The sequence below is a fragment of the Canis lupus genome, chromosome 29 (genome assembly GCF_003254725.2).
Source record: "Canis lupus dingo isolate Sandy chromosome 29, ASM325472v2, whole genome shotgun sequence".
NCBI lineage: Eukaryota > Metazoa > Chordata > Mammalia > Carnivora > Canidae > Canis > Canis lupus.
In genome coordinates, this window is record NC_064271.1 from 24,336,708 (window position 1) to 24,364,515 (window position 27,808).

The 27,808-nt window shown below is 34.7% G+C and overlaps 1 long non-coding RNA gene across 4 annotated transcripts in view; it reads right to left on the minus strand.

Annotated features, from left to right (window-relative positions):
• Nucleotides 1-9,496: 9,496 nt before the first annotated feature.
• Nucleotides 9,497-27,808, minus strand: part of LOC112678410 (uncharacterized) — a 28,042-nt gene continuing 9,730 nt past the window's right edge. For 2 of the 4 annotated variants that reach the window (XR_003147556.2, XR_003147553.2), the window contains 5 exons: nucleotides 26,974-27,103; nucleotides 25,511-25,688; nucleotides 21,564-21,667; nucleotides 20,909-20,988; nucleotides 9,497-9,813 (listed from right to left, as the gene is read on the minus strand). This is a non-coding gene — a long non-coding RNA (uncharacterized LOC112678410). The remainder of the gene's footprint in view (nucleotides 9,814-20,908; nucleotides 20,989-21,563; nucleotides 21,668-25,510; nucleotides 25,689-26,973; nucleotides 27,104-27,808) is intronic. The other 2 variants (XR_003147555.2, XR_003147554.2) reach the window with 2 other exon arrangements.

The window sequence follows — 27,808 nt, forward strand, 5'->3', positions numbered from 1 at the left end:
AAGTTTGTGGCAGTATGCTTCATGGAATAACCAAAGTTTTCATTTGCATTCAGCTCTGAAAGATACTGTATGAGGGCTCAAGTTGTGATTTAAGGAAGGGCCCAGACCAGTGTTAAGTCCCACTCGTTAGAGGAATAATATGCTACTTCTCTATGTTAAATATTCAGTCTATAAAATATGTGAAAAATCTATTTTCTGATACAATTATATCAAGGGTAAATAGGTCAGAATTTGAAGCAAAAGTGAAGGTGTAAATAGCAATGCCATCGTAAGGACTAAAGTCAAAATGTAATCCACCTTGTATAATTCAATTTAAGGAAGCAAAGACCTATATATGCAAGAAGGATCTAGTATGTACGGTGAGGGATATATGCCAATCAGAAAAAGAATGAAATTTCTGAAATGAGTTAAGTATGAGAGACGTGCTTCTAACATAGAAAGTATAAGAAAAAAAGATTAGTTTTAACTATCATCAAGGATAATTGTCCTATCTTCTTTACCTGTTGAAGATATGTTTACCAGCTTTGTGTTATGCAAAAATATGTATTAAAAATTGCATTTGAAAAAAAATCTCTTAATTTTTGTTATTTGTCCTTATTATGCAAAAGTTTTAAAGACTTTATTTGTTGCACTTATAATAGCAAAAAAAAAAATTTACAGGAATGATTTTGAAAACAAAATAAGTTTCATTTTCCAGTTAGAATATTTTCTCAAAACCTTTGAAGAGGACATACATTCCAGTCATTTAAAACATTCATAAACAGCAACAGTATTTCCTTTTTACTTAAAGCTCAGCTATTTTATAGGCCTGAGAAGCAATTCTAAGTGAGTGGTAATCGTTGGTCTAATAAAGGTAGATTGCTGTAAGCCTCTTTCCTCCCATTTCCCTTCTTTGTGACCTTTATGCTTCCACATTTTGCACGCTCGCCCTACCCCCCACCATAAAATTGTCCAGCCATTTCTCACACTCATTTGTATGATTTTCCTTAATAGCCAGATGTGTCATGCTATTTCACATGGTCCCTTCATTCAGCTGAATCTGCTGGAAATTTTGCTCTTCATTTCCTTCATTATTTTATGCATCCTTCCCTCTCTTTTGTTTCCTGAATAATGTTTTGATATCTAACAAATTAACCTAAATAAATATCTCACATTTTTTATGTTATGATAACATCCTTTCTTTTCTTTATCTGAATCAGAGTCAATCTTAATAGGATATTTCATGACAATGAAATAAAATTTCAAACTAAATCCAAGCCTTTGAAGAACATTAACACACACACACACACACACACACACACACACACACACAGTCTCATCCTACAAGAGCTTGGCATCACAGATTTTTTTTTTTTAACATGGTTTCAAGTGTGATCTAAAGATTTTGAATTTCCTGATCTTTGAATTCCTTATGGCAAGCCAAATGCCTTAGGCTAAAACCAGCAAATATAAAACAGTTTATTTGGTGGAAATACAGTCTTTTAAATGCACAGCATTTTTTAAAACATGGAGCCCTATTTAATTTGTAATTTGATAATTGCCCTATATGTGTCAGTTTACTTTATGATGTTTACTAAACATCATTTTGATTATTAGCAAGTGAAATATTCAATGTTATCCTACTGCTACTTCAAGCATTGATTAAACTCTCTACTGTTCATGAAGGCTGACAGGGATTCAAAGGAGGAAATGTAAAACTTGAAGGTACAGCAAAATAGTGACATTTCACTCTATAAAGCTGCCAATATTTTAATCCTGCATGTAAATCATTTTTATCAGTTCAATCCCATATCTTAATTTGTATACCAAAGAAAATGCCCCTCTGCATTAACTTTAACAAATAGCAATGTAATATTAATTGTACTCCATTTCAAGGTCCTTCTGAGCAATGAAGTTTTTTTTTTTAATATTTCTATATTGGTCGTCTTTTTTTTTTCTTTTTTTTTTACTTTCCTGTGAATAGATTCTTAAGGTATATTTTTCATTTTCCTGCTGTGAACAACCTACCTTTCATTATTTTGTTATTTAGAATCTTTACTTTCTCGGCTTAAGTGATGTCTTTGTCAATGATAACATTGTATTCATTTAGAGTGATGATTGATATGGTAATAGATACAGTGTGATTGAAAGCAACCTTTGTCAATAAGAAGGCCAAATACTCAAACTGTGTATTGGTCTGAATTTGCTCATTATTGGAGACCTTTCATAGTCATATTGACTTGCTGTCCAAATGTTGTTACTTACCTGATGCTTCCATTGTTTAAATGGTATAGACATTAGTATTGAACATAACTTCCCCCAATATTTGTCCTAAAATATACATGGCTCAATTTTCAATGCTCAAGCACATTATAAATGTGTATACAATGAAGATTTTGAGCTAAAATGAAAGGAGATATTTAAGTTTATAAAATGAAAAAATCACATCAGCAAAAAGCTAAGAGTATTATGCTTTTATGCATTCAGTATACTATATTTTAAGGTTTGAAACATCACTTTGTCCACTTTTATTGGCAAAAAGGTATACAAACATTGAACAGAAAATATTTTATTACTCAAGTATTTCATTTTGTTATATTTATCTTTGGAAGATCCATAAAAAATAATTTGCTATAGAATCCATGACATTTTAATGTATTCAGATAATTAAATATGCATTCATGAATGGAAAAATTACCCCTTTAAAGATTCAGTGCAAGAATCATGATTGTGAAGAAATCTTTGACTTCTTTTCACTTAAAAAGACTTATTTTCTCTTTTCCCTGGCTGCGCCAACCTGTTATTAGAATAAGTATTATCATCTGTTTTCCCTATGGCACTCTGAGTTACCTGAGGACATCTCTTGCCTGTATTTTCCCTCAGTGTTTTCCACTGTTTGTCGATTTGAAGAATATGGGGTTTCAGGGATTCAAAAAGAAAGACCATTATTATTGCTTTCATATAGCACTAAATATGGAAAGAGATGTTACTTAATTCACTGAAAACACTTTCAACCCAGACAATATGAGGCATATACATGATCCTTGACTGTCTTGCTACAGAAACAGATAACAACATAAAAATATTTTGTTCTTTACTGTTAAGCCTACTCACAGAATCATCATGCTCTCAAATGGTATAATTATCCTCATTAACAATTATTATCCTTTAGTATATGACCAAATGATCCCTACTTATTGCCTCGTGCATTTCCTACTTCTAAATTTATTAACAGACTCATCTAGTTTTTCAGCTGATGATTTCTGAATTGTCCAAGAACCTTGCTTTTTCTTCTTTTCTGCTGAGTTGCTTGAGAGTTACGGTCATTTAAATAATCCTCCACCACTTCTCCCGTATAGCAGTGCTTCACTTGCAATGCTTTTGATACTACCTATTCCTTGCTTTCCACATCCAAGGTGTCTCCCTAATCCAGGCCCTGGTAACTGGTATAACTGGCTTACTAATTAGACATTGGACGCTAGTATCTCTGCCCATCTTCTACTCACGTTTCATCCTGCAGCCTGTTTGTGATCATGTTACTCAAAGGCTTCCATTTGCTTACAAGGTGAAATTCAAACTCACTATACTAGCATTCATGTAATTCCTTGTTTTGATCCCAACCTATAATTTTTTCACTCCTGTCGACTCTACGTGAACTTGACCTACACACTATATCCAGCACAACCTGCTCTGGTCTTTCCCCAAGTTTCTGCTCAGTTACATGCCCTTGTCAAAAATAATTTCTTTTCCCCATTCTCACCAGGTTAAGCCCAACATACCTTTCAGGATCCTGTTTTGCTACTAATTCTTTTGCAAGCCCTTCCTGAATCTTCAAGAAAAAAGCAATGGTTTGGGTTAGCTTCCAGGTGAGGGCTGACACAATAAACCCACCTATGCCCTTCTTTATTTCTTTTTGTTTGTTTTTGTTTTGCTTTTAAAGATTTTATTTATTTATTCATGAAAGACAGAGAGAGAGAGAGACAGAGACACAGGCAGAGGGAGGAGAAGCGGACTCCCTGTGGGGAGCCCATGCGGGACTCCATCCCAGGACCCTAGGGATCACATCCTGAGCCAAAGGCAGACACTCAACTACTGAACCATACCGGTGCCCCTTCCTCATTTCTATGCAAGGAAGAAATGTCATATTCATCTTTTGGAACTCCATGTTGTCCAGCAGCAGGGTCAGCTTCACATGTGACCTGTGTGGTTACACTGGACTGCACATTTAGTAGGGCCCTGTGCTTTGTTTAATGTTCTGCTGTTACAATTTGACATTATTAAATTTCGAGCAAGCGTCCTTAAATTTTCCTTTCACACTGAGCCCCACAAATTATATAGTCAGTCCTAACAATGTATTTTTCACTAAGTAATTGCTCAATAAATATCTGTTAAATGGATTGTTTGCCAATTTCCATACTCCCTTCTCTCCTCTATTGAGAAAACAGCAGGTAAACACCTGCAACTAATTCAATCAATGCCTTTATTTTCGTAGGAAAAGTTTAAAAATAATATTTAGATAAATTTAATATTTACTCTTATCCCATTGTGTTGCCATAGATGAAAAAGTTGACAGCATTTTATACAGGTTGGAAAAGATTTTTTTAATGCTTAGAAAATGATTTGTTTAATAACCTAACATATAGAAAAATATGGTTTGGTAATTTCATAATTGACCTTGAGATTGATAGATATAGTTGATATTTTGCTTACAGTGACTGAAGTCCTTAGAAAAACAGCAAAAATATATTCAGCAGGAAGTAGTGATTCACTGTTTAATTTTTTTTTTTTTTAATTTTTTTTTAATTTTTTACTTATTTATGATAGGCACACAGTGAGAGAGAGAGAGAGGCAGAGACACAGGCAGAGGGAGAAGCAGGCTCCATGCACCGGAAGCCCGACGTGGGATTCGATCCCGGGTCTCCAGGATCGCGCCCTGGGCCAAAGGCAGGCGCCAAACCGCTGCGCCACCCAGGGATCCCATGATTCACTGTTTAATCAACTCTGTTACATTGGCTAATTTTTTAAGACTTTTCTTGAGGTTGGCGCAGTGTTTGGCAGCACATTTGTATAATTAATATTTTGAAAGCAGTGGTGAAACAAGACTGTGTAGGATTTTATAGTTGGAGAGAAGGCTGACAATCCTTAGATCCTGTCCTGAGTGGCTCATCATGTGCAGTATTTTAAATCTCTCTGACAAGAATTTTTCTCTCTGAGTTATTTCGAAGGATGTTGATCTAGATATATTTCCAGACTATTCAGTCTTTTTCATTCTCTATAGACTTTGTCTTGAGTACATACTCAAGGCTAAATTCTCCCTGCCCACGATTCACAATAGAAAAGATTCTTCAAGGACATTGCATGTTTTCTCTGTGTACTGAATGCCCCAACTACAATACTGTGCAGGGACCCATGCACAGAAGAGGAATTTAAACACCAATGCCCATGCAGCAACATCTTTGTCTTACTGTTTTAGGAGTTATATGTTTATATTTTATAATCCAATTTTCATTAACCTCTGTCTTACTATCTCCAAGTGGCTATGAGAATATAAGGAAAGGTGACTTTTACTTAGTTCCTATGATAGTTAATTTCCAAGGTTTAGAAAGCATGATTTAAAGAAATATTATATGTTTTAAGCCACGGATGGGTTTTGATTACCAAATATCAAATAGGTATGTACTGATCCCCAAATTATGGTAGGTGGGTGGTGATACAATAAATCCTTTAAAATTCATAACTTCTGTATATCTGAAAGCTTTTATTTGCACTACCTTCTCTGCATAACGTTTGGATTTCTAAATATGCAATAAAACAAAGAATTGGTGTAAGTGGTAATACTACCAATCAACAGCAATATAAAATACTTAATTTTGATAATTAAACATATTTGTACAAAAACAAGTCTGATATTTATAAGACTATGAATCGATTATCTTAGCTACTTCCCCACTAATGGAGCATGGGAACTTACTTGGGAAACAGCCCTGCTTTTTAAATGAATTATAACTAAGAATGTTTTCAAATTCTTGAGATGAATATCAATAGTAACTCTGATATAGGGCTTCAGCATTTCAGTGTTTCAGTAATATTTATCAAGTTTATTCTATTTGGCCTGAAAATGCATTGTGAACAGTTATGAGAGAGAAACCCACATAGAGGTAAGTGTCATATGGTGTGGCAAGCTCTAAACAAAATATGAACCCTATGGGAGCTAACCCAGAGGACAGACTCTCTGATCATTTTCAGTACTTTGAATAGATGAGACACTCATAAATATTTTCTGCAAGTCTGGTGAATGAGGCAGATGATGCTTTAATAATTTCACTGAAAAAGCTGATGAATCAAAACTTAATAGCTTTTTAAATAGAACATATATTTGAAAAGAGCCAAATTGAAAATAGATTATCTTTTAAGACAAATGAATATTCAACATCTTTGGGTAGAGAAAGAGAGAGAGAGAAATGGGGGTGGGGTGGGGGAGAGAAAGAATGTATTTAGAGGGAGATAACATGAAATAGCGTAAACTTGCTTTCATTTTGGCTATATACCCTAAGCCTAATATGTGATGGGACATGATTGGCTTTATTTTTAAGATCCCTTAATTGAGTTTCTCTTCATAAATGTAATATTTCCCCAATACAAGAAGGCTTAGAATTTTCAAGCTGAGAAGGCCGTATATTCAAGGAAGGGTAAGGGAGAGGAGATGACTTCTAACAAAACTGTCATGATCATGTTCACTAGCCAAAAATATTTACCGATCAATAAAGAAATAACTTCTCTAAGGGTTAATTAATCAGTTTTAAATGGTTGCATTCTCAGCAAGCATTTAAAAATAAATATCTCACTGGAAACTAAGTGATCCAACTCCACCTGTATGCTAATAGTGTTTGCTAATATCTCTTTTCTTGATGGCACAAGACTTGAGTAATTCTCTGAACCTATCTCATCTATTTAGTGCTACCCAATGTATAATGGCATGTAGATATAAATACTAATGGAGAAAGTGTACTGCCTTAGGGAATGCCCAGCATGACAAGTAACTAATTGCTTTACGTACATTAGTACCAAGTGAAGCGTTTTACATCTTGTGAAAGGCACCAGCACCCTCTACTTTCTAATTTACCGAAATGTCAAGTCCCCTCCTGAAAGAAAGAAGACTTTCTTGAGGTATCACACTGATTCCCTTCAATTCACTGTGCCCTGCAAACTGGATTGAAAACAATTCAAAGTCACAGAATATCTAATATTACACATGAAATCACTCATGATTGGGTGATTTTATTTCACTTAATGCATAACCATATATATATATAACCACATATCTATACCATATATATGCATACTATATTTATACTATTATATATGTATGTATACTAAACATATATACTAATGCGTACTAAACTTTGTATACTATATATTACTTGGATTCTGCTCATATAGAATCAGCAAAACTATTGAAATATTACTCTTACTCTACAAGAAATTGCTCTTTATGCAAAGGGAAAATGAAGGAAACACACACACATACACAACTTCTTTTGAAAACAAAACCAAAATATAAGGAATAAGTATCAATCTCAAGCATTAACAACATTTCCTATGTGGCATGGGTACTTTGATACCTGTGTCTTTAGGAGCATGGTTGGTGGATGATATACCGTTATTCAAGAGTTAACCTGCATAATGGGAAATGCAGAATTTCTTGGGTTTGATGAGTTAAAGTTTTCTGTCCTGAAGATGTCAATGAGACAAGTTACTACTGCTTGTATACCAAATAATAACTATTAAAGCAGCTACTGTGGCAATTATTGAAAATTAATAAAGGTGATTGCAAAGAGGAGGAAGCAAGTTAGACCAAATCTTTTCCAATTTTTCTTTCTCCTGTTATTGCCACATTCTCATCATATATTTTTACCTCTCCCAAATTTGAAAATAGTCCTTCCTGTAAAAACAAGCTGTATTTCAGTTACACGATAGGTTGTTTATTCAGACCTATCAACACAGTATATTTTGTGGCATTCCTTCCTTAGGAGGAAGAAAATCAGTGTCTTCCGCGCCCATAGCATCAATGCTATCTCCCCAGAGAAAGGAGGGTGCTAAGCTGTGCATTGGAGAAGAAAAAACAGGAGTGTGAGGATATGAAGAAGGTACTCCCCATATTGTTGTAGAAACTTTATTTTATATTGTAACATGATTATTTAGGCTAGATGGTATGTATTGCTAGTTCAGTTCAGGTGTCTAGAGAACAGTGGCAGGAGATTTATGAAATCTCACAGGCAAGATTTATGATGCAGAATTCAGACAGAAAGGTAGAATTGCAGAGTGAGCCAATGTGCAGAAGCTAGATGCACTGGCTATGGAATTAGGTACACTTAGGTTTGAGTCCTAAGGACCCCAAGTCCTTGGACAAGTTTCATCTTACCGCAACTCATTTCCATTATTTGCAGCATTGGCCGTTAACATGTATTTCTTATAAGGCTGTTGTGATAATTATATGAAAAAATGTACATAAAATGCTAGACACAGCTAAAATGAAGGCTTGAAATGAATAGCTAATTTCTTTTGTTGTTAATGATTAAAGTAAAAATAGGCTTTCTTTGCACATTTCCAGTTGTTTAATTTTTTTTAACTGAGTATAAGCCTAATAAATACAAAAGCTACGTTTATCTATGTTAGGAAGGAGCCCGTTCTTGTACCCGAAGGGATTCTTTGATTTCCAGATATTATAAGAAAAACAATAGATTCTTTGAGGCAAATTAAGTCCTTAATATAAAAATAAATATCATTAACTAAGAGTAGCATAGATACTGATACATGATTACAAACTACTATTACAAATTATACTATTATTATAGTATAGCAAATTACAAGCTATTTACAAATACTATGCAATATGGGTTTGTTTATTCCTCTATATTAATCATCAATTACTATGTTGCATATTGTAAAAGTTGGACATTAGTGTTTTACTGTTTATCTTATACAATCTGCATATGTATTATATTTATTCATATACATGTATTATCAAAATTTACTGGAAAATGTAAGTAAAAAAACCCACTTTTTTTATTGTACCTTGATAGTTTTGAAAGACAGATGCTGTATATGATAATCACTGATTTTTTGAATAGGAGAAAAAAGAAATATTATTAATATTATTTTACATGTCATATCTTTTTAAATCATTACTGTTAACTATCTAGCCACTGTCAGAGTTAAGACAACAACTATTTATTAGGTAACCCATAATATACAAAGTAACATTTAGACTCTGTAATTTATTACTGCTTTTCAGAGTAGAAATATCTCCTGAAATTGTGAATTTATTGAATATTTTCACTCCCTTTTGGGCTCTGTGCTCTGTTCCCTCTCCCCTTACCCCTCCCCATCCCATGCTCTCTCTCTCTCAAATAAATAAATCTAAATAAATAAATAAATAAATAAATAAATAAATAAATAAATAAAATTACCCCTATGGTTTAAGTAAAAAATGTATCCTTGTTCAAGTTTGAGTTGCTTTAATTTTGAAAGTACAGATGTTTACATTTTAATTTTTCTTACATCTTTTGACAAGAAGGTGATTGTTAGGAATTTAGTACACTTTCTTTTTTTTCCATGTGATACAAATATCCACTTTCTTTTTTAGTTCTTTCACAAAATAGTGAGACCCTTACTCATAAAACATGTCTTTTTTTCTCTATAGGTTTATTTCCTCAAGAGGCAGCAAGTCCTCTGTCCCAGAGATTCCAATAAGGGGTTGCAGGTCACTTAACCAGCAGTGTTCTTTAATGTCTTCTAGCATGGAGGATGGATGAAGACAAGCTTGTGTGTCAACTATAGTTCAATAAAAAATAAAAATAAATAAAAATCAACACATATTAGTGTGATAATAATGGCCATAAATGTAATAACACAGCAGCTATAAAATAGTAGAAATAGCATTATTAAATAATTGTTTTAGACATGATACCTTGAGTGAGAATTCTAAATATTTCTAAAGGAAGTTCTGATTCAGCTACACTATATTTTCTAAGAAGTCTCAGGGATCATTCATTCTATATTAAAATGGAAAGAATAAGCAAAGTCAGGATGCCTTTGCTTTTTTAAACCGTGGCACCAAAGAAGCCCAAATACAAATGTGTATAAAGAGCATCTCTCAGCCAAGATTCCTTGCCCAACTTGTCAAAGAGATAGAACCAGCTTTGTAGTCCAAATTGTGGGCTCTGGAAGATAAGCCTCAGTCACTTTGTATCTTGTCCTTTGTTCCTGAAATTATAGTGTCCTGGTTATTACCCCAAAAGGGAACTTTTGGCAAATAACATATACACAAGTACGAGCAAAAATGTATAAGAGGGAGTGAAGAGAAAGGGCCACTTGTCTCAAAGTTGTCCTAACTTAGATTAACTCTGAAGGCTAGCCTGGTTCTTACAGTCAGGTTAAGACATTCACTTAGCTGACATAAAGAAGAGAAGCATTCTTCTCTCCTCCCTTGTGCTCTGTGTGCCTTTACCATCTAGGCTTTCTGTGCATAGCACAAATTATTGCTATATGGGCTTTCTCGATTATTCTGAGGATTAGCTTCATGTGTATGCAGACTGAGAAAAATTATCATAAATATCATATTCTAAGAAAATGTATGCAGCTAGTTCATGGGCCCCTGAATTTCCTGGGCATCATATAACCCTTTTGTAACCTCTATTAAATGTAAGAATAAAATGGTTGGACATAGAATAATGAAGGGTAAGCAAATTACTTGATGGGAAAAAAAAGCTCCCATAAAGGCACTTTGTCCATGAACGGATGCCAAATTGTTGCTGAGAGGGGATATGAGGAGGGATGTCTTCTTCACCAACATTGCTTTTTATTAAGGACATTGGGGAGCAAAGAGTTAAGAGCTCCATACAAGAGGAAGGAAATCATGGGCTTGATAACATAGTAATTGTCTCAGATAGCATGAACTTCTCTCAGGGCTTGATGGAAAAGAGTTCTAAATGAAAAAAAAAATACAAAGAAATTTATTTATGGGGTATGATTGTGTGGGGGGAAGGAGAGGCTTTAAGAAGCAAAGTGACAAAATGTAAGGAAGCCTATGAAATGGTTTCTTCTATTTCCTTAGGCTCACTGAGGCTGCAGAAAAACTGGTACAACTTTGACATTTGACCTGTGACTTTTGAAACACTGAAAGATTGCACCCTTGGCACTTAAATGGTACCCTTATCTGAATGGGTTTTGGAAGCAAGGAAAGAACACAGGGACTCTTAAATGGCTTCTTAGGCCACTAACATCAGTCTGGAAGGCCAGAACTAAGTGCATACAAGAGCATGGAAGTTCCCCTAAGGGTTCCTTGAAATAACTTTAAGATGTTGGGTATGAAGGTAAGGAATGAACAGACTATGTGGGCAAGCTGGGGTGAGAATCAGTGATAAGTGGATTGTATTAATAAACTACCAGTTAACACTTGTGCTTTTTTGTCAAAATGGTTTTTTTGTCAAAATGAATAATCCTTAAATAGACTGTAGCAAGAATTTAACATTCCAAACTAATCTTTCAAAACCACTTTAACGTTTTTCACTCATCAAATCATCCTTATCATCTCATATTTAACATCAGGTATATGTTATGAATTACGTCCAAACGTGGCGAAACTATTCCAGTTATAAACTATTCCAGTTATGCTTTTGTTATGATGAGAAATGAAATTTAGTATTGATTTAAATAATATACTTATTTTTCTACAAATATGAGATGTACTTATTGTCCCAAGAAATTTTATACTAAGAACTTAGTTTTCAAGGCTATAAAAGAAATGTACAATTATAACATTCTTAAAGAATATATGTGTATACACACACACACACACACACACACACATATACACACAATTTGTAAGTAGGAAAGGCTTCTTCCTGTTAATATGCTAATTGCTTCTTTGAGATGACCCCAGTGTTGCATATACCTAAATGTACTAGTTCCTGTGACATGGCTTTGTTTTCTCTCTTGCTACAATTAAAAACTTTCTTAATTTTTGACATATCTTGCACAGAGAAGGAAAAAAATATATTGAACCTGTCCCCACACATCGTCTTTCGTTGCAAATCCTAACACCAAGAATTTAACCTAACAAATGGTAAGTTAATCATCTCATCTTCCCCTACCAAGAATCACCCTTTCTGAATTTTGCTGCCACCATTAAAAGCTTCATCTTCTTCCTGTCCCCCAGGCTAAACGTCTTATCATCATTTTCCCTTTCCTTTTTCCTCACTAGATCTAACCCATTATTAAACCTTGACATTTGGGGGAGGAGCCTATTATGTTTCTTGAGGCTCCCTTTCCAATTGAATAGCCAACACTTAATCCCAGGCATTGGGGTCTCCCCTCCACATGAAGAGGAGTGCTAGAAACCTACTCACTTCCTTGCATCCAGGTGCTCTCCACTGTACTTAATTCCCATGTATACTCTAAAATAACTCTCCTCCCCAATTTTCTTAATCAAGTAATCTGCTTACCTTTCATTATTTTAATTCTACCTTTTTACCTTTACTTTCATTTAAAAAAAAAAAGATTTTATTTATTTATTTATTTATTTATTTATGTATTTATTTATTTATTTATTCATGAAAGTCACAGAGAGGCAGAGACACAGACAGAAGGAGAAGTAGGCTCCCATGGGGAGCCCGATGAGGGGCTCAATTCCAGGACCCAGGGATCCTGACCTGAGCCAAAGGCAGATGCCCAACCACTGTGCCACCCAGGCACCTCTATCTTTGCTTTCAGAGTTCCATTGTCAATTGCATTTCTTATTATTTTTGTTCTTGAGACTCTCTGCTCTTGTTAAGGTAAGTATACATTTCTTTCCTACACTTGCTCATGTTACCTCCAGTTCCTTATGTCCAATGCTTCCTTTCTTGTAGCTCTCCTGTATCTCCTGAATTCCTTGTCTTAAATGTTTAATAATAGGGAATTGTTAAGTAAATGATGCTCATAGAATAAAAGGCCATGGAGTCCCTGAAAATATTTTACACGTAGGTTTCAATTGGTAATGCTGAATTGATAATGCATATTTTCAAGTGGGGATAAACGGATTCAAAAATCTTTTGCAGAGGATTTTGAGTGAGGTTTCCTGGGAAACAAACTCTAAGAGAGATATCTGCTTGCAGGAAGTTTTATAAGGACTGTCCTTGGGCTTGGGATCAACACTTTCAAGGAAATGAAGCAGGACTGAGTAGAAAGGAGTTGAACTACCAGGTAGTTGGGACAAGGGAGTTGGGCTCACAAGGATCTCTTCAGGTGACTCTCAAAGAGTCATCAGCTCAGGATCCACAATTTCAATATTCCTAGCGGTGGAGACATGAATGCCTCAGGGTTGGAGGGGCATCTGGGTGGCACACCACAGTACCCACTCAGAGATGAAGAGAAGTAAATTTGTAAAATAGATAATTATAGGGGCAAGAGCTGCAAAGAAACACAAGATATATGCTTATTATCTCTAGTTAGTAGGATTGTAAATGACTTTTGTTTATTTTTTTCTATTTTCTAATATTTTCTACATTGGCTGCAAAAAAAGAATGAAAAAGTTTTAAGCTGGTTAAAATATTGCATGGTACTCTAAAAAATATCAACTTTGACATTTTTTCTTAATTTTTAAATATTTATTAATTAAATAGACTGATTACTCTGTCCTACCTAAGGACTTTGTGTATATGTTGGGGGGGAGAGGAGTCCAATTTGATCACTTTTTATTTATAACCACAACTTCTAAGCTATTCTATATTGGTTTTTTTACCCTCTCTTTACAACTAGATAATAAGTGTCTCAAGAATAGCTATCGTGTCTCTTTGTTCTACTTGGATTCTCTTTTTTTATTGTGATGTTAAGATGTATATATATATATATATATTTAATAAATACATAAATTATACATATACATTTTAATAAATATATAAATTTTATATATACACACACACACACATATATTTAAAACTGTTAACATGGCATTCTTTGCAGAATAGATGATTATGCTGTTGAGCACCTGGAGGAAAGGAAATTCAGAGCTAGATTGGGACTAATTTTAACAAGTAGCCACAATTTATCAGCAGATCCTGGCTCAGAAGCAACATTGTGCCTGCAGTTGAGATTTTCAGGCATTGTCTATGTAACCCCCTCATTCCATGGTGCAAAATAATAGCTAACAGAAATTCAGGAGTGCCCACATCTAAGAGTAATTTTGGTGATTTTTGGAAGTGGCCTGTTAATGTTACCATAAAAGATTTATTTCTTATTTTTGGGACTTCAGCTTGTCCCATTGTATATTTTCCCCAAATAGAGAATGATAAATTTCATAAAGTTGTGTTAGAAAGCTTTTGAAAGGGTGAAATTGCCTTGATGTTTTGTAACTTCTGTGGGCCATGGACTTTCCAGTCATTTTTAGAATAGTAGATAATCATCAAGTAATAGTTTGTATAAAGAATTATTGTGAGAGCACTTTTTTAAAAAGCAAGATGCCTGTAATTCTAATAGCTTTTTTCCACCCTAACTTGACATTGGAGAGAAAAAAAAAGACAGAAATATCTATTTTTGCTATATGTCAATCTCAAGCAAACTTGAGTCAGAATGAACTAAACATAGCTGTTAGGGTCACTTAAGATATTACTTAGAAATAGCTTCAAGCCCCAAGGTTATTTTGAGCTTGAAGTTACTTAGTCCAAATAACTAAATTTTACCATCTTAACAGAAGGCAGTTACAAATTCATACTGATCAGTGAAGATTCACTAAAATTCAGTAGTTACTTGGTGTGCATATTCCAAGGACTTTGTGTGTATGGGGTGGGGGAGGGAAGGGAGTCCAAGAAGCATGAATTCAGAATGCAAGTAGGAGTCACAAGAATGAATTTACAGAATTCATTCAAACTAGTGATACAATTTTCAAAAAGTTTAGAACAATAATAAAGCTAAGTTGATTGACAATTTTATTTAAACTTGGCTTAAACTTAATTTCATGTTTAGTACTGTCCTAATATTTTGTATATACTATTAATGGTTCTGATAATGTTTAAATATTATTTTTAATGAAAAATAGGTTTCCTGATGGTTTTTTAATCCTACCTATTAAAAAACATCTAATTTATCCCACGTTAATCTACAAATACTTGTCTAAAAATGTATCCTATTATCCATCTCCTTCCCGCAGTCTTCAAAGTAAATCATTTTCTTTCACTTCCTGTGTTCTTATTCTCTAAATTTCTTTTTTCTATCAACCCAAGGGCTTATCATCTATAAAACCTGTTTTGATCTTAGATTCTGCTTCCTCATTCAGTAGACAAAGTTGTAGATTCTACATCTTCTGTGGCCTGAAGAGTGACTCTTGAATTTTGTTTTTTTCAATCCTTCCTTTCCCATTGCCTTAGGCTAGAGCTTCACAATGCCATGAGCTTCAAAATCTCACTACATCTGTCTCTTAGTTAACCTCAGCTTTTTCACTAGTAAACCTCCTCATCCTTCATAAACGTGACCATTTAAAACCTTTGTTGCTTTCCTATTGCCTAAAGAATGAAACCTAAATTATCTCAGAAAAGGAAATATAAGCTAGCCTCCCTAATCTGTTTCTCCTTCTTTTCCAGACCTCCAATACTTCTCCTCAGGCATTCTTCAACCTCCTTTGACCAAGAAGCTAGATTTTGGATGGATGCACACGGAGCTATGTAGAAAGATGAAGGCACCAGTTTAGTCAGCCAGAAAATAAAGAACCTTCTGGCTATATATGCGATGTTAGATGTTGGAGCTGCATCACCTTCTATTCCCCAATTAACCTACATTCCCAATTTTCTAAACTTCTCACAATTTTTTAGACTGTTAGCAATTTTTTAAACTCTTTATCTTGAAACCATTAGTTCCAGAGCAGCTTTCAAACATTTTATAATTCGATAAGCGTCTAGTGTCCAGTCGTTTTTTGGGATCCACCTAAAATGTCACCGTCTCAGTGAAATTTCTTCAATACCTTCGGGAAGAATTTGTTTTTATTCTGGCTCTTACAGTAATGAAGCCATATTTCTACGTGTTACATTTCTAACACTTATCGAGCTATATTAAGATCTGCCCCTTGGCTAGATACTAACTTGATCTCCACACAGGTAGTGCCTATTTCAGGGATAGGAGTTCAATAAAGATGTGCTAATTGATTGAACAAATTAATACACCAATTTTCCAGACCTCCAAGGAAGCTATGGTGGATGTACATGGCAAAGTCAATCTTAAGCACTGAAGAAACATCACGTTCTACAACTTTGTTAGTTTTAGGGCATTACAGGAAAACCTCAAGCAAAAGATAATTAGGACTGTAACTATGTTAATAGAAATAAAAAGACAAAAATTAATGATACTTTCCAGGTAGAATCGAAATGTCCAGGTGACATTTGATAAGAGGAATAATAGGAGAAAAAAGGGAAACACAGCTTTAAACCTGACTGAGATAGTTTTTAAGTATATAAACACTTTTGTTTTGTTTTTATTATTTGCATCTATGTATTTTTTCATACCTAGTGAACAAGGCTTTGAAGTTTATTTCAATAATTTGTAACTTAGCTGGAGACAATTGTATCATTTTTTAGAGTATTGATAGAGGATTCTTTCAGTGTAATTAAACAAATTGAAGACAAAAAAAAACCCAACAGTAGTTACTTTATGCAAAAATTTGAATCTTTAAAATCAAGGGTCAGGAAATAAATGAGTGATTAAGAAATAGGAGATCAGGGTCCTAGTTTCAGATCAACCTTCTGTCACTATAACTAGGGGAAATAGACTTATTATCTAGTTACAATGGCCAACTCATCAAAATATTGGCTTCTATGATTTTCTATAGCTCTTAAAAAGACTGTATCTAAACTTGACTTTTTAACTACCAAACTCTAAATTGAAAAACATTGATTTGCTGTTGGATTGGGGGAGGAGCAGGGAAAGGGTAAAGAAAAATCAAAGATAACTATGTTTTGGTCACGACCAATCTGATAGATTATAGTGACATGTAATGAGATATGAAAGACTGACAGAGAAATAGGTTTGTGGGAGGGCTTGGGAAATTAGAGTTCTATTTTGACCATAATAATTTCGAGACACCCATTGTACAGCCAAGGGGAAATATCCGGTAGGCAATTGAATATAAAGTGCAGCAGGATGCCCTGGGCTTTCCTTTCCTGGTGTCCAGATAGATGACTAAAGCTCCAAAGTTGAAATAATAGGTGCTAGGTGTATTCCATGTTTCCTGAGAGCCACCGGAGTGCCATTAGATATATCCTTCACCTTAGGAGTTTCAGGAGCAGGTACAAAACAATTATGGAATTGGATATGAGATTAAATTATAAACTTAATTTGGCTGAATACTATGATGGCTGAAAGTAACTGGAAAGATATGTCCACTGCCATAGATACTATTATGAGATCTTCAATGTTCATAGTTGAAGGCAATAATTGGAAAAAAATATGTTTTATGATTACATCCTTATTGTCTCTTTCATACTTTTGTAGAGCACTTATGAAAATGTCTAGTATGGATTAGTCTTATTTAGGCAGACAGTTAATTTAGAGAAAAATAAAAGAGCTGCATGAAATCCTGGAGCCAACAAGACCTACAGTGTGAGCAAAGGAGGACAGTCAGCAGAAGAGATTGAAAATAACAGTATGAGTATGAAAGAACAGGGAGAGCTGATTGCCATAAAATCCAAGAGAATGCTTCAAGAAAAAAAGATTGATCAATTATCTCGGAAATTATTAAAAACGGGAGGAAGCCGAGAATGAAAAAGTAACTATTAGGTTTTGCAGCACACAAGTTCATTGTACAACTCTGATGAGACCAATTTCACTGAAAGAGTGGGCACTGATGCTTTACTGCACGAGTCAAAGAAAGAAAATGGCATGGTGTTTGGAGAGAGTGAATATGGACGACTCTTTTGAAGTAATTTCTGTGAATGAATGAAAGTCAACAAATAAGATAGGAGATTAACAGTGGAATCTTCAGGGTGGAAGGTCCAAGAGTATGTCTATGTATTAAGGACACAAAGTAGTAAAAAAGAAAATTAATAATTCAAGAGATAAGTTATGATTATATGAGTAACATCCTTGAGAATGTGAGAAGGAACTGAAATCTAGACCTGTAGGAAAGGATTTGACTTTGGATCTGAGTGGGCACATTTTTCATTATAACTGAAGGGAAGGTGTTAGAAAGATTTTGTGGGAAGAAAATGAAGGTATTATTAAACCTAGAATATCAGTTTGTGTGCTCTCTCTGTCTCTGGTGGTGGCAGTTATGGATTATAGGTGAGCCACTGGAAGGTGGGGGAGTATATTGAAAGTTTGAATAGGAAGGTTAGTAAAGGGGCACCTGGGTGGCACCTTTAAAATCTGTTAAGGGTTCAAATCCTGGTTTCGGTTCAGGTCACCATATCGAGCTTCTCATCGGGCTCTGTGCTCAGCATGGAGTCTGCTTGAGGATTCTTTCTCCCTCTTCCTCTGCCTACCCCCCACCAGCACTCTGTCTCTGCCTCTCTCTCTCTCTCCCTCTCTCTAAAATAAATAAATAAATCTTTGGGGAAAGAAAAGAAAAGTTGGTATAAAATAGTTATATTTATGTAGTAGAGGACAAATAGGTTAGGTAGGTGGTCAGTTTATTTATGGTCATAGAGTAGAGTTACTCAGCATTTGAAGATTTTTCTCCCTACCTAGTCAGCAACCCTATGTGAGGTGCAAAGTAAGTGAATATTTGGGCTTAATTTTTATCTAGTGTCATGGCCTCATCAGAAAATCACTAGGAGGGAGAGAAATGTAGGAATATTAAGGCCAATTGCAAGGGAGTGATTATAAAAGTGGCAGAAAAAAAACGGTTTATTTAGAATCAATTATTTAGATTTTTTCTTAAATCCCCATTTCAAAATACTAGTATAAACTTATACAGAAATTGTTTTTATTTCAAGTTGTTATTTTAATATTGTTCAACCTAGGGATGCCTGGGTGGCTCAGTGGTTAAGCATCTGCCTTTAGCTCTGGTCATGATCCTGGAATTTTGGGATCGAGTCCCAAATCGGGCTCCTTGCAAGGAGACTGCTTCTCCATCTGTCTATGTCTCTGCCTCTCTTTCTGTGTCTCTCATGAATAAATAAAATCTTTAAAATAATATTGTTCAATCTAATGTTTTTAGTATCATTTAACATATGTTCTTCAGTAAGTATCCAAATTATTTTGAGAAACAATTTAAAAACAAGGAAATAAAAATAGATGACAATTAATATTCATATACTTGGACCTAGGAAAACTTAATAGCAAAGAGGAAAATGTAAGTGACTTATATCCTCAGGAATGATTAAAATAATTTCTCTTGTAAAATTCCTTTGGATAATTCGACAGTTCTGAGACATAGAAGTATGATGGGCAAAGAAAGTCCTTTTTAGTAGCTTGGCTGCTATTGTTCATGGCACTATAACATGGCCACTCAAGGTCTGCCACCATGAAATAGTCAATGAAAATTAGTTGGACATCAGGGATCATTTTTGAACTTGGATGTTTTTGTGATATTTGCTAACTAGTACATTTCTGTGTTTCTCCTGTTTTAGTTTTTTTAAATGTGTACCATTAATATAAACATATAAAAATAGCATGAGCAAGATTAGTGATTCCCATGTACCAGATACTATATAACTCGATTTAATCCCTGAAATAATTCTATGAGGCAAATATTATTACCCCATTTTAGACAACAAGAAACTGAAATTAAGAAACGTTCTATAATTTGCTCAAAGGCACAAATTTAGCAAGTGACTGAATCTGGATTTGAGCCCAGATCTGTCAGTCTACCAAATCTGTGTGCTTTTTAGGTCAGAAATTTGCCTCCAGGTTTCTAACTGAATGTCTGTATCAGTTTAATTTGTGCAACCATGTAATATTTAAACTAATGGATGTGATGAAAAAGGGCACATAAACAAATAAACTAGTTGTTTGACAACACTTAAAGCACACACAATGCAATTCAAATTTCTTCCTCCACATCACAAGGTTTCAAAATTAGTGGTATGTAGGCTTAGTATTTATTAGTATTTCAAATTAATTTTGATAATATAAATTGGTCTTGATTACTTATATTTGGTCCAATATTAAATGAAAAGTTATATGCTGCTGACTATGGTCAAGGCTATGCTATCTCTGTTTTCTCAGCTCACTCAAATGAAACCAGATAATTCCATCTGTTTAATTCCCTTTGACCCAATTCACAGTAACCCCTAAATGGATTCCAGAAATACCAGTTCTGCAGCTTGCACAGTTTTCTTAAAGCAAGCCTAATGGATCAAAGTGTGTCATTCTATCTGGCATCAATTTATTCATCATGCAATAAATTCACATTTTGTATAGGCTTAACACAGCACTTGAAAAAAGATAAAGCCAAATGAGTCTCGACCTCAAAGATATAAATATATCCATATAGATGTGTGATAAATATAGTTATCTATATTATATATATATAAATATATATAATGCCTATATAGATATGGATACAGATATGTGAACATGCATATGCAAATATATTTCCATATCTGTATATGTAAAATGTATATATATTGTATGTATATATATATATAGTTTCTTTAAATTCCTTTAAATTCATATACATATCTGTATATGTAAAATGCATATATATATAGTGTGTGTGTGTATATATATATATATATATATATATATATATATAGTTTCTTTAAATTCCTAAATTCCATGGCAAATTTTGTGCAACCTAGAACTCAGTGCAAGTCCCCTGATGATGTACACTGGTGACTTCTGCAGAACCACCTGGTAGTCATGAAGGCCCCCCCAAAGTCCCTCTCCACGAGAAACTACACTGTCAATTCCATAAGCTTCACCCCCTAGGAATTGGCCCAGGAAATTCTCAAGTACATACCAAAATCCAGATCATGCACGTGGATTCTGTTTGACAGGCCATAGCAGATAGTTGGCTGATGAAATTTGGTGACAGCAATGCTTGGAAGTATTAGGGATGGAAACACAATTTTGATATTCCAGAGTTGGTGTATATATATATTATAATAACACACACAGACACACACACACACACACACACACATATCTATATATCTATATCTATCTATCTATCTATCTATATAATTTATTTAATAATCTAAGAGTCCAAAATTATAACGTAAGATTGCTATACATAGTAATGTATCGATCCCAAAAAATTCAGAAGAGAGAAATGTGAATGTAGCCCATAGTATTAGCAATACAATTAGTGGTTAATATATATATATATATATTTTTTTTTTTTTGGCATTTAAGCTCTTTACATGAATTACCATTATCTTATTTAATTCTTCTTTTAGTTATCTATACTGGATATTAAAGTATGCTCCAAGTTAACAGCTTAAAACTACAAACATTTATTATCTCACAATTTCTGTGGGCAGGAATCCAGGTGCTGCTTAACTGGGGCCTCTGGGTCCAGATGTTTCCTCAGGTTGCAGTTAAGCTGTCATTCAGTCAATATAGCAGTAATTTTAAGGATCAATGGGGACTAAAGTACATACTTCCAAACTCACTTGGTTGTTAGCAGGCCTTAGCAGATCTTATAAGTTCACTCAAGTGGGCATCTCTATAGGGCTACCTCACAACATGACAGCTGTCTTTCTCCAAGGTGAACATTCTGAAGAACAAGAGAGAGCACCCAAGATGGAAGCCACATGTGACATCCACCACTTTAGCCACATTTTATACATTAGAATCAAGTCAAGAAGTTTGGTCCGAGGGTGGCCCCTGGGTGGCTCAGCTGGCTAAGCATCTGCCTTCAGCTCAGGTCATGATCTCAGGGTCCTGAGATTGAGTCCTGTGTCTACCTCCCTGCTCAACAGGAAATCTGCTTCTGCCTCCCCACCAGCCCTCCTCCCTGATCATGCTTGCTCTCTCTGTCTCTGTCTCTCTCAAATAAATAAATACATAAAATTTTTATTTTATTAAAAAAAATAAAAAGAAGTTTGTCCCATAATCAAAGGCATGGCATTACAAAGTGTGTGAAAACCAGAAAGCCAAGGATCTCTGCAGCCCATTAGAGGCTGTCTACCACAATCCTAAAAAAAATCAAGTGAAAAATTTTATGAGATAGTACTATTTTAAGTAGATAAAACAATCAGGGCGTAGGTTGGCTAAATGCCTCCCTTAATGTTACACAACAGAAAAAAGGAGAAGGCCAAGATTTAAACCCAGAAAGTATTATTGTAGAGTCTAAACATTTCCAGAAGTAAACGTTCAGAAAAGTACTTCACTCTAAAAAAGTAATAGAATATAAGCACAAGCAAGAGACGCAAGTATAAAATTATATATAGTATTAATAATGTAGAAAAATTGATTTAGAAGTTGGTAGAAAATCTAGCAGGAAAAATTGGTTGACGTTAGTGAGCTTTTAATATATGGCTAAAGGAGTTTGGATTTATGGCTAAGTAAAATGTCATCAATTTCTTTTAAACTTTACTATGGTAAGAACACTTAGTCATCAGTTTTTTAAAAACAGGGAAATAACACAGTCCAAGTTTGGTACTATGATTTGTCTGTAACTTTGTGGGACAGTCTGGAAAGGTGTGTGACGGAGGAGATAAGGAGGCCTGGGGAATCCCTGGGCGGCTCAGAGGTTTAGTGCCTGCCTTCAGCCCAGGGCGTGATCCTGGAGTCCCGGGATCAGATTCCACATCGGGCTCCCTGTGTGGAGCCTGCTTCTCTGTCTCTGTCTCTGTCTCTGTCTCTGTCTCTGTCTCTGTCTGTCTCTCTCTCTCTATGTCTCTCATAAATAAATAATTAAAATCTTAAAAAAAAAAAAAAAAAAGGAGGCCTGGGCAGTAGGTGTATGCTCTCACCAGGCACTGGTCCAGGGCAGAGTCAGTGGAAAGAATAGGTAATACCTGTAAGTTAGAATTACCAAGATTCTTTGGTGAACTGGATAAGGAATTTAAAATAGTAAGTGATGCAAATTACTCCAAGGTTTTGCGAGAAGAAGACTTATAAAAGAGGGATCCCTGGGTGGCACAGCGGTTTGGTGCCTGCCTTTGGCCCAGGGTCCCATACTGGAGACCCGGGATCGAATCCCACGTCGGGCTCCCGGTGCATGGAGCCTGCTTCTCGCTCCGCTTCTCTCTCTCTCTCTCTCTCTCTGTGACTATCATGAATAAATAAATAAAATCTTAAATAAAAAAATAAAAAGAGGAAATTCAAGTGAAGATTCAAAAGGCAGTGTTTTTATCTGGTTTCTTCACTATTGCTCTCTAAGCCTGGACTAGGGCATCATGAACACCCCCTTCTCCAACTCGAACAAATAAATAGCAGCACTTGCAATATATCGAACATAGATTGACTAAGATTAGCTCAATAAAACAAACAACAACAACAACAAAAATGTAAGGAGAGTTAAGATTATAAAGTTTGATCCCCCTAAAACACAGGCAGATTTTATAGTAGTTGGAGAACATCAAGAACCAGGACAGGGCTTGTCTGGATGAGCTAGTGTGCTACATCAGTCTCTCTCTCTCTTTCTCTTCCCCACCCTGCTTTATCTTTGCCTCTTCATCACTTTGCACTCGTGGGTATCTTACCCTATTTTTGTAAACACATCTGCACCATTTTCTGCTGTGCACCTGCAGGCTGTGCAGATGGTTCCCTATAATTTCAACTTGCATTTAGCTTTGTCTTGCATTGATGAAGACTATGACTTTAATTTTATAGTATAGAATGTCACTCTTAACTGATGATAAACTTCTTGTGTTAGTTAAAATGGGAAAGATAGAGATTGAGAGAGTGAGAGAGAGAGTGAGAATGACTGAGAGAGACAGAAAGAGACAGAAGCAAAAAACAGAGAATTTCTCTTTGGCTCAGGCTGGGGTCACATGTCTTTCCCGATCTAATTAGCATGGACAATGGGTAGATGAGTAGTGGTTATGAAGCCTACTTCTCTTAAAGTTGGGCTAGTAGAGACGTATTCTCTGGGAAGATGGCATAAGGAAGGGAGGCAATTTATGATCATGTGCAGAGCAGGACATTATTATAATACATAATTTCTAATCCTTGACAATGGCTCTAAATATCAAATGAGGAAACTGAGGCTCAGAAGATTTGAGGTAATTTTTCTAATGTTACATAACTCATATGTGATTTTAAACAGGACTCCAAATTTGCTATTTTCTGACCTTAAAACTACTATCTTGCTCTTTCTACTTCTAATGGCAAGGTACCTAAGAAAAATAAAGTGAAATCAGAATGGCTGTTTGTTTAGCCAGGAGACATGCAGGCCAGCCTATAATGGGGTACGGGTTAGTAATTGTAGACAACTAATATCCCTGACTCTTATCACAGCTCTGACCTTGTATCAACCTCACCCCATGTCTGACATATAGTGAAGCTTCAGGATGGGAGAGGTCTATCTTAACATGTTTCTTGCTATTAAACACTCTGGAAGTTTAATGGTTTATTTTTAGCCTTTGCCAACAGAGCTGTTCTTCAAAATGCCATATGCCTTACAGTGGAGACCACAGTCATCAAACACTAGATGCAGAATTTTGAAAGAAAGGTGAAAGAAAATGTAGAGTTATGTAACATCAGCATCAAATATAAGTTGGGATAGTTTGTTAATTAGTTGTTTTCTCTAGGGAGGGGGAACCCATGTGTTTCAAAGAAAAAAGGAACAGTGGAAAGAGAATGAGTATAAACTAGAAACATAAAACTAATGGCAAATAAGAAGTAGAGAGGGAGTGAGAGTAAAATCATTGCTGAAGAAATAGCATATCTTCCTAAGTGACAAGAGGGAAAAGATGTGAAGAAGAAAAATCTCACCAGATACTACATTCTAAATAAAGAAGGAAATGATGTGTCTTGCTAGGAATGAGGAGTAAAAAAGAATTTGTATCTAAGGGATGTAAAGGCTTAGAACAGAATGTATCCATGAGATTTTCTCCAAAATATTCAAATGCAATTACACTGATGTGGATACTTTTGTCATATTAATTTAAACATGTGTAATATTATATGAGAGCAGTCTAGAAGGAGATCATGTTCAATTACCTTTGTATGATGCATAGATTCAACTGCAGGGCTCTTCACATAGTAGATGCTTAATAAATATGTTAAATAAATAAAGTAAAACAAATGATACTTATATTCTAAATTCCATTTAACAAGTTCTATTGTCATATTTGGAAAATATGAATTCCATGCAATTATTTGAGAAATTATTTGAATAATTATTTTTTATCTGCATATGCAGGTGTAAGTCAGCTATCCCATACAAGGTATTTAAAACAGCAATTTTATATAATTAAAACCGTTTAAGCTTTGTTTGTGATACTTTATCAAAGAATATTACAGAAGAATATTCTGCTAGGAAATATTTTTGAGAAAAATTCTCAAATTCATTTTCATAAATATGGAGAAATTATTGATAAACACATCTAAATTTGCAGATTGGTTCTTTTCAGAGGTTATTTGGGGTCATAATTGTAAATCTCATTACCGTGCTTGAAGGAGGTCTCTTTCATTATTATGGTGCTGAGGTCCATATCCCTGAAGCTAATTGCAAGGTAGAGCTGCAGAGTTCTAATTGTTTGCCATCAAAATAGCTGTGTAAGCTTGATTAACAGTGTTCAGCAACATTCATAATAGTCCAAGCCTGGCCCTGCATAAAATAGAAACTGGGAAAAAATCAATAAGATTTAATAAGATCAGGAACAATCACTTACAATAGTACATCAATCACACAAAGTAATAGGTGCAGGATTTGATAGGGTCCTGAACTGCCTGAGAGATTCATAACCAGTACTCGTTAATGATTTGTTCATTTGCATTTTATCAATCCAGCTACAGCTGACAAGCAGAAGGAGCAGGCAAGAAATATGTTGACTTAAACTCATCAGCTTTGCAATTAAAAAAATAACATATAATAGCAAATGTCTTGTCACATGGAAATCTGATGTTATTACAAAGATGTGTACAATCCTCCTTGGCTCTTCAGACTGGGCTGCAGTTACACTTGCAGAATAGCTAGGATGACAGTGTCCCTGTGGTCACTAGGAAGTCTCAAAGGTCAGAAAGAATGTACATGTGAATATAAATTTCCTCTCCACCTTTCATAGACCTTGATTGCATAATAATATTTAATGCCAAATGTGCATATTTCCTTGTTTTTATCTCTTTGAAATAAATGAAGCTCCTGGCTTTGCCTTAGGCAAAACCTCTATCAAATGCTAAAATAATCATAATGAGATGGCTTTATGGTGATTATTGCTTGTCATTATATCCTATTTCGGTTGATGTTATGACTATATAAAGTAATCATACTGTATTTACCATCTATATTAAAACACATTTTGGGGAGAAAGGTAAATGGATAAGATAAAATTGTGTAAACAATTTTCTGATTTTAAATAAATGATATTATTTAATGTGAACAAAATAATCCTCCTATAAACACCAGAGGCATAATGAAAAGTCTGAGTTATTTCCAAGAAATTCATGTAGATTCCTGCTTAGAAAATTTCATGCAGGCTTTCTATGGAGAGCATTATGTGAGTGGTGGGATGCAGAGCACATTGTCAGAAGCCAGCAGTGGTACCATCCAAAATGTGGATTAATTAGCCTCTGTCCAAAACTATGGTAAATAATGTGCTCCTTCAGAGAAAAACGTTGTGATTCAGGTCCTAGTGGATGATGTTTAAATAGCTGATTTCTATATAGGATTCTTTAATTCAATCAAAGTACAGGTAAAATCCCATTATAATGGACTCCATGGGGCCTCTAAATTGTTTTGTTGTGGTAGAATTTGGTTAAAATGAATAAATACATTTATCACATTCCCAGTATGTAGTACATACTAGAGAGACAGACTTGAAGCCCAGTCTCTTTTCTATTGAATTAACACATGAAAAGAAATGCTTTGAATAGAAGTGGGGGCAGGAGCAAAGTATAATGCTCACATACCTAGTAGGCTTTCTCAAAATCCTGGATGACTTTCAAAATGGTTTGGTATTAAGATAAAGTGGTTTTTTTTCCCCTTTCCTTTTTAAAGATAGGATTAATTAAGCTGACCAGGTTTTTTCAATCTAAAACACTGAAGAAAATAAAAAGTAATTATTATTTCCTGACAAAAATAACTATAAAGGAGTCAATTTTATGCAGATTAATTTGCTCTCCCTACAAAGCAAACCACCCCAAATCAACTGCTTCAATTATACAGGTTGACTCTTTGAGGCCATTAAACACAGAAAGCATTAGGAAATTTACCAAGAATCAATTCATAGGATGCCAATTTGCCTAAAAGCAAATTGATAAATGTCCAATTTAGTGAAAGACCAATTCACACTAAATTTTGGCATTCAATGATTTGTTTCTGGTGAGTTGGTTGGCCTCAAATATACAGTTATCAGTTGCAAGGGAATTACCATTATCAGTTATACTGAATATGGAAATGGTTTTAATTACTCTGTATATTCTTAAACTCTGGTTTACTGTAGAAACACTTTTAGCCTTGACATTGTAAAAGGCCTCCAAAGACATAAATACTAATAAAGCAAGTATTCCAAATGTTCACATTGTAACAGAAAAAACATACATCTTATACATATTCTTTAAAATATATTAGTAGTGAAGTCTCTTGATTAATTGTAGAAGGGTATTAGCTCTAAAACAGGATACTTTCAATAGTGAAAAGTAAGCTATTAATACTTGCATTGAACCAATAGGAGTAGACAAGGATTGTTTCAAGCAAACCAGAATATATTGTAACCTTAGCTGTAAGAAGAGAGCGTAAGGTATG